The sequence below is a fragment of the Peromyscus maniculatus genome, chromosome 7 (genome assembly GCF_049852395.1).
Source record: "Peromyscus maniculatus bairdii isolate BWxNUB_F1_BW_parent chromosome 7, HU_Pman_BW_mat_3.1, whole genome shotgun sequence".
Classification (NCBI taxonomy): domain Eukaryota; kingdom Metazoa; phylum Chordata; class Mammalia; order Rodentia; family Cricetidae; genus Peromyscus; species Peromyscus maniculatus.
Window position 1 is genome coordinate 80,163,210 of NC_134858.1, and position 8,100 is coordinate 80,171,309.

Below are 8,100 nucleotides of genomic sequence, written 5' to 3' on the forward strand. Positions count from 1 at the left end.
AACATCAGGTCAAAACCAGAGTAAGAAATCATTTTCAACCAGTAAGAATGGTTTTTAACCAAACAGAGACATGAAAGTGATAGCAAGTACTAGTGAGGTTGTGGAGCAAAGAGAACCCTAGCACACTGTTGGTGGGAATAGAAATTAGGGCAGTCATTATGCAAATTATCATTCAGCATCTTCATAATATGTAAAAAGAGCTATTATATGGGCCTACAATCTAACTACTGAGTATAATATAAAGGAAATGAAATTAACATGTGAATAAGACATCTGTACTCCCATGTGTATTGAACCAACATCCACGATTTTCAAGAAATAGGAATAACGAAAGTGTCCATTAACCTGTAAATAGATAAAGAAATGTGCATATACATAATGGAATACTGTCCAGCCACAAAAGAAGTGAAATCCTGGGATCGGCAAGATGGCTCAGTTATGAAGAATGCTTAATGTTCTTGCAGAGGACCCAGGTTTGATTCCAAGCACCCACTTTGGGCAGCTCACAACCACGTGAAACTCCCATGTAAGCCTCCTCAGGCACGTGAACACACACAGTACACATAAATTCATGATGGCACGCATGTGTACATGCAAACTTAAAAGTAAACCCTTTTGCTTTCTCTGGTTTCTGTGGTAACTCCATGTCATTTACTCACATCTGAAGATTTGGAACTGGGAGCTGCAGATGAGAGAGAACATGTGGGGTTTGTCTTTCTGGGTTTCCTCACTTAATATAATCTTTTTTATGTTCCAACATTTACCTTTTCATAATCAGGCAAAAGAGGCTGTTGACTTGAGAGGGGGTATGGGACAAGTTGGAGAGAGGGAACATGGAAGGGGTTAGAGCATTAAAATAGTGAAATTATTAGGAATATACTTACCAAAGAAGGGAAAATAAAGTTTGAACACTAGATCACTGAGACAAACCTAAGTAAGGAAGAAAGCAATGGAAAACTCCCATGTACATGGACCTCTAGACTTAACCTTGTTAAAATGGAACACTCCTCAAATTGAGATAGAGTCCACATCAACATCACAGCTAATTGCTTTGTGAAAATGGCATGCTTATCCTAAAATCTGATTGTATTCTAAGAGTTCAGAATAACTTTAAAAATCTTAACACTTATTTTAGTGTGGGGTGTGGACGACACATGCATCATGGCGATGTGGAGGTCAGGGGACAGCTTGCAGGAGTTGGCTCTCTCCTACCATGGCTTCTCTTTCTACCGTGTGGTTCCAGGAGTTGAACTGTGGCAGCAGGCACCTTTAGAAAAGACCAAAGTAGAGGTCCTTAAACATCCTCATTTCAGAACTGTGGGGCGTTTACCCACCAACCCCACAACTCCCCAGAGTTTTCTTGAGTGTGATCAGCAGGAAATATTAGATAGAAGGATTTAGATTGTGAAGATAAACAGATAGAAAATAAAAGATAGCCTCGAGAGGGCCTGGTGAAAGACCCCCGGCTGAGATCTTCCTCCGGGAGAGACCCCAAACCCAAGGAACACACCGAAACCACAGATCAGATGCAAAAGCAAGAGGGTTTATTTAGACCAGGTACCTGGGGCGAAGTCTCTTGGAGGACTTGCGCGCTTTCCTAGGGCAAGGGGGACTTTTTATGGGATCCCAGGGGCAGAGGCGCGGTTACAGAAGTGAGAAGCATAGTTACAGGGTCCCTATTGGCTGTTTCAAAGAAGGCCAGGGTGAACTTGGGGTCGTATGTGTGTGGCTGATTTGGCCTTGTCCAGGCCAGCTGCTTATTCCTCAAGGCCAGGGGGCCAGCCATAAAATATCCTGATTTGACTTAACTGTCTTTCTCTCAAGGCCGCCGACCACAGTTATCTCTCTCAAGGCTGGCCATAGCTATCTCTGTCAAGGCCGGGTGGCTGGCTATGGCTGTGAACTCCTGTTTTTCTGATTCCATTAGAATGGCGTTTCTTAGGCTAAGTTATGGGGGGGGGGAGCATTTTATTGGCCCAAAGCCCCATGTCCTCATAATGGAGCGGGGGTCTTTCATTCCCCCATTTTCTTTTGTACCAAATGAAATCTTTCATTTTAGGATGGAGAATAAGGGGTTAGCTCTATCTCTGACTGTCTGAGCCTCTGATATTGTTTGGTTAGGATCAAAGCCTGGGCAACAGAAATCTTATCCTTGATGAATTGCACTAATCTGTTGAGGATGTATGACCCAAACAATAAAATGAGCAGGAGGACGATTAGGGGGCCCATAATGGTGGAGACAAGGGTCGTAAACCATGGTGACCTTTGGAACTATTTTTTAAATCATTTCTGTTGAGCATGGCTACTTGGAGCTGTCTGAATTGGCCGGTCTCTATAAGGGCTGCAGTCCTGTATCTACCCCAGCAGCTATTCCGCCCATGGTAATTTTTCCCAGTAACAGGGCCAGCGTCAGGGAAACAGGCTCTCTGGTGATGCCCCTCCTTATGTCAGGAGGACTATTAGGGGGATCAAGGGGACCCCCGGGTGAGTCTTATCTTTAGTGGGTTTGGAGAGCGTTGAACTAGATGTCTCGGTGCCCTCAGCTTCGTCGGGTTCCTTGGCAGCCTTTACATGCGACGTGTGGACCCAAGCCGCTGTCCCGTCAACCTCGGCTCTAGGTTCCTAGATTGATGGCGTCGGACCCAGACAGAGTCCCCAATCTTGAATGGGTGAGGCACCACCGGGCGGTTCAGTTGCTCCCGGCAGGCAGGGGTTTTCACACCGTCTTTTGTATCAGTTGGAGGGCTAGTGGCAAAAGAGGAGATATCAGAGTAAAGGAAATTTACAATTGGTGGGGGAGCCCCATACATGATCTCGAACGGGGTTAGGCCATGAGGCCCAGGAGTGTTCCGGGCTCGGTAAAGGGCTAGGGGGAGTAGGAGCACCCAATCTCTAGTGTCAGTTGTAAGCGTTAATTTGGTTAAAGTCTCCTTAATGGTTTTATTTGTACGTTTTACCTGTCCTGAGCTCTGGGGGCTGTATGTACAATGAAGTTTCCAATCGATCCCCAGTAGCCTGGCCACCTCCTGACTTACCTGGGAGACAAAGGCCGGCCCATTGTCTGACCCCAATATCTGGGGTATTTCATACCTGGGAAAGATGTCATCTAGGAGTTTTTTTGGTTACCACGTTAGCGGTCTTTTTCTTGGTAGGCAAGGCCTCTGTCCATCTATGATGTAAGCTTGTCGCTCGGGGCTCCATTTCGCCCCCATTTTCTTTTGTTAGTTCCTGGTCCTCCGGGCTTCCGCCATCCGGAGGGCCTGGGTCCGCGCGATCAGCTCTGTCTTTTGGGCCGATGTTCCAGGTGGCAGTGGTGAGGTCCAAACTATCTCCGATTCGGTGGTGACGGCTGCTCCGGCCCTCCGTTCTCCTTCTTGGAGGAAGCTGCTCCCATCCGTGTACCAGGCAGCAGGGTTGCGGGGTTGAGGGAGACAACTGGTCTGAACATCACTCGGTCTGGGGGCTGCTGGACCAGAGCTTTTACCGCATGGGAGGATAACACAGTTAATGGCTGTCCCAAAGTCAGTTTTCCTGCATCCTTGAGCAAAACAGCAATAGCGGCTACCCCGCGCAGACAGGGGGCGGGCCATCTTGCAGCTACCGGGCTTTTATGGCCCCAGTCTCTGTACCAGCATTCCTTTTGCAAAGCCTGAGTTCTCATCCACGAACAGTTTAAAGGGCTAGGACTTGTGGGGGGGTCCCTTTGGGTCCTGTCCAGATGCCAGCTGAACCTTTTTCTCGGTGGTCCTTTGATACCTCCTGTTACCTGTGGCCCCCTGGACCAAAGCTGTGCGGTCACTGAGAGAGCTTCCGGTATGGGTCAGGACTGAATGTTGAGCCCCGGTGTCCACTAGGAAGGTCATTGGCTGCCCCCCCATCTTGAGAGTTATCCTAGGCCGGGGGGTGGGGGGGGCTCCTGGCCTTGACCTCCCCAATCCTCCAGATTGAGGACCCTTGGCTTAGGTCTCCGAGACCCTGGAGGCTTTTTTTGATCAGTCATGAGCCCAATGTCCTCTCTGTTTACAGTAAGCACTTTGTCTTTGTCAAGCAGTGTTCTTTTTTGATCTCCCGTCCTAACTTTCTAACTCCCTCTCTGACCTGTCCCTGAGACATTACAGTGGCCAGGACTTTTTTTGTTTGTTTTTCCTTTCCCTCCGTGTCTCTCTAAGTCTTTTTAAAAACGCGCTGCCAGCGTCTCTTTCTGGTAACCTGAGCCGAATCGGTAGGGGGTCTAGAGCCCCTTGGAGACCCGCTAAGAGCAACTGGCAATAGAGACGTAGGTGTTCCCTACCTTCGCTGGTTTGTCCCGCCTTCCTCGTAGGCGACTGGCAATTGGGGAGGAAGCAGGAACTTTATCCTCCGCTGTTTGGGGGCCGCTGCAGGAGCCGCCGGTCCCTCCGGCGCTGTCGGGGGGGGGGGGCTGAGGGGAAGAGAAACGGCTTAACCCATGGGGGAGGTTCTGTTGTCAGGAGTCTCCACATGGCAATGTATGGGACCTGGTCCGGGTGGCCATGGGGACTGGAAGCAAAAACTTTTTTCTCCACCTGTGAAATAAGACTGAGGTTAAAGGTTCCCTGACGAGGTTATCTTACATCTATTTTAACCTAATCGGCCTCGCAAAGAGTGATCTATTTTTTTTTTTTTTTACGACTCCTTCGTTGTTGGCTCGTGTCTTTACGTCTGACCAGTGTTTAAGCATGAGGCTCAAGGGGGTGGTGACAGTCTGTCCTATGGCTGTTTTTAGGAGGAGAACGGTTAAACAGAAAACAAAAAAAACGACAGACCAATATAAATAAGACTAACACTCGCTGCGCGGCTTCGGTTCCAAACCGAAAGCAAAACCAGAAAAACCGTGCCCCCAGAGGGGTCTTTAAACCGTGCCCCCAGAGGGGTCTTCAGATCGTGCCTCAGAGGGCACTTCAGATGAACCGTGGAACGTCTTCCAGGTTCCCAGATTCCCCTAGGACGTCTCCCAGGGTTCAGTGGCGAAGTCCAGGCCCGTCGGCCCCCTCTTTCAGATCCACTGACACAGACAGATTATCAGACGCAGGCGCGGAGACAAACAAACAACATTTAACATTCAGACAAACAGACAACCCTCAGACTGGACAGGGATGACATAAATCAAGGCCGGCCGGCTTACCTCCTGATGGTGGGTCGGTGGTTTCAGGGAGGGGTCTCAATCCCCGTACGGGCCACCAAATGAAAGACCCCCGGCTGAGATCTTCCTCCGGGAGAGACCCCAAACCCAAGGAACACACCGAAACCACAGATCAGATGCAAAAGCAAGAGGGTTTATTTAGACCAGGTACCTGGGGCGAAGTCTCTTGGAGAACTTGCGCGCTTTCCTAGGGCAAGGGGGACTTTTTATGGGATCCCAGGGGCAGAGGCGCGGTTACAGAAGTGAGAAGCATAGTTACAGGGTCCCTATTGGCTGTTTCAAAGAAGGCCAGGGTGAACTTGGGGTCGTATGTGTGTGGCTGATTTGGCCTTGTCCAGGCCAGCTGCTTATTCCTCAAGGCCAGGGGGCCAGCCATAAAATATCCTGATTTGACTTAACTGTCTTTCTCTCAAGGCCGCCGACCACAGTTATCTCTCTCAAGGCTGGCCATAGCTATCTCTGTCAAGGCCGGGTGGCTGGCTATGGCTGTGAACTCCTGTTTTTCTGATTCCATTAGAATGGCGTTTCTTAGGCTAAGTTATGGGGGGGGGAGCATTTTATTGGCCCAAAGCCCCATGTCCTCATAATGGAGCGGGGGTCTTTCACTGGAACTTTTTCCAACGGGCCCCGACTGTCTCTGCCCCAGGGTTTTTATAGAGACGCCAAGAGGTGGAGCAAAAGACCTCCTCCCCCAGCACAGCCAAGTGCAGACCATCTCAGACACCTGCACTCAGGCCCGTGGCCCTAATCATCCTCTATGTGGACCTGCTGGGTAAAGCCACAAGGAACCTGAAAATGGGCTCCCACACAGAACTGACTACAGAGCAACAGCATTCAAAACTTATGATGCTGGTATAAGGATTTCATTATAGAATAAGTAATCTAACAGAATCCAGAAGCATGCTCATGCCTCCAGGGACAACAGTACATCACATCCACACCTTCAGAGCCAGTTTAGGCTTGACAAGTATGCCCAGGCCATTCACTAACAGAAGATACAGTGGGGGTCAACTCAAGAGCTACACACAGTAGAGGGCAGCCTCATCCTACAGCCTCACATACTACACAAAAATGAACTCAAAGTGGATTCAAGATGGAGATGTAGGCACTAAGTAAAACTTTTAGTAGAAATAGTTTAGGATCTCATTTTGGCAAAGGATTCTTATGACATCAAAAACATAAGTAATGACTGCACCATACCAAGCCCGCTGAAAAGTCACCATGAGCAAGGTCCACCCTCCCAAGCTGAAGAAATTTATGGACAAGAAGTTATCACTGAAGTTAAATGGTGGCCAACAGGTACAAGGAATACTATGGGGCTTTGAACCCTTTATGAATCTTGTGATTGATGAGTATGTGGAGATGGCAACTAGTGGGTAACAGAATAGCATCGGCAAGGTGATCATACGAGGAAACAGCATCATCATGTTAGAAGCCTTGGAAAGAGTCTAAACAATGGCTGGTCAGCAGAGGAGTCCACATCCTTCCCCTAAGGACTGTTTGATTGGGGTGCAGAATTGGGTCATGTATATTTTCATATGAAACTTTTTTTGCAATACTCAGAATAAAAAAAACATAAGTAATGAAATAAGAACATGTAAATTAGACTTTTTTAAAAAACATCTTCTAGCCGGGCGGTGGTGGCGCACGCCTTTAATCCCAGCACTCGGGAGGCAGAGCCAGGCGGATCTCTGTGAGTTCGAGGCCAGCCTGGGCTACCAAGTGAGTTCCAGGAAAGGCGCAAAGCTACACAGAGAAACCCTGTCTCGAAAAACCAAAAAAAAAAAAAAAAAAAACATCTTCTATACTTCAGAGAATACCTTAGATGGAGAAGGGGTTTAGGTGCCCCCCCCCACAGTTATTTACTACTGATAGATTCAGGAAGAGGGGGGATCATTGACTTTCAGTTGTGATCCCACTGGTGACACACCAAGCTCTAATGACTAGTCCCAATCCAATAGTCACACATATGACTCTGATTATAATAACTGAGTTATAAAACAAAACTGAAAGTCATGAATCTGGGAAAGGGACTGACAGAGATAAGAGTGGAGTTGATAGGGATGGGAGGGAGAATAGAGAGGGTGTAAGAGTGATCGGAATACATTGCATACATGTGTGCCATTGTCAAGCAATAAGACAAATTAAAATGCTAAAATGAAAATACTATACATGGTAAAAAACTTCTATCTACAGAGAGCTTCTATTGTTCAATACTGGAAAATGAATGCACAGTTAGAACATAGAGGGTACAAATATATTTCTCCTATCCCTTCAGCATCTCATTCCTCTGAAGAGGTGATTCCTTAAGACCAGCTGCTCTTCCAAGTTCGTAAGCCCCTTTGTAACTGAGTATGCCCCAAGTCTTCATTGCTCCTCTTAGCCTCCCCTTTGCAATTGGCATGTGCTTTCAACGCTAAAGAAATGGGAAATAATGTACAGCATCATCAATATCTGAAGCTTCTGGCATATTTTATCTTGCAACCGTCCTTGGAATAAATATGGTCCTCACCCCCTTTCCAAGGAGAAAAGCCCCTCCCCTTCCTCCCCGCCCCCACTTGCTTGCTTGCTCTCATTCTTACTCCCATGCTCCCACTCACCCTCTCCCTACACACAGCTCTAGTTTCTTCCTTCTCTGATTGCTCTCTCTTGCAAAACTACATGTTAGGCTGTGTCTTCCTTTGATTACTCATATGCATATACTTTTGTTACCTCAAATCGGCTGATCTTTTGAAGGTAGGAGTTGCTCATTTTACTTCTGCTTTAAACTCATGGTGTCAAGTGCATCAAAGAAATCAAAGTCATTTTTGATTGATCAATACACTACATCTTTGATGTTGTCTAATACAATGTCACTGAACTCTTAGTAGTATTTGGAATACTGCTATGAAAGAGATCACTTTTCAATTACATTATTACTATAATTATCACTTTTTAAA

The 8,100-nt window shown here is 47.2% G+C and overlaps 1 long non-coding RNA gene and 1 pseudogene across 1 annotated transcript; one reads left to right on the forward strand and one right to left on the reverse strand.

Moving 5' to 3' along the window:
- Window positions 1-1,903: 1,903 nt before the first annotated feature.
- LOC143274294 (uncharacterized) lies at window positions 1,904-5,738 on the reverse strand. The gene is made up of 3 exons (XR_013052861.1): window positions 4,292-5,738; window positions 3,091-3,477; window positions 1,904-2,745 (listed from the first exon to the last, which is right to left on the reverse strand). It is a non-coding gene; the product is annotated as an uncharacterized LOC143274294 (long non-coding RNA).
- A 644-nt stretch (window positions 5,739-6,382) lies between these two features.
- On the forward strand, window positions 6,383-6,683 carry LOC107400578 (small nuclear ribonucleoprotein G pseudogene; annotated as a pseudogene).
- Window positions 6,684-8,100: the final 1,417 nt, after the last annotated feature.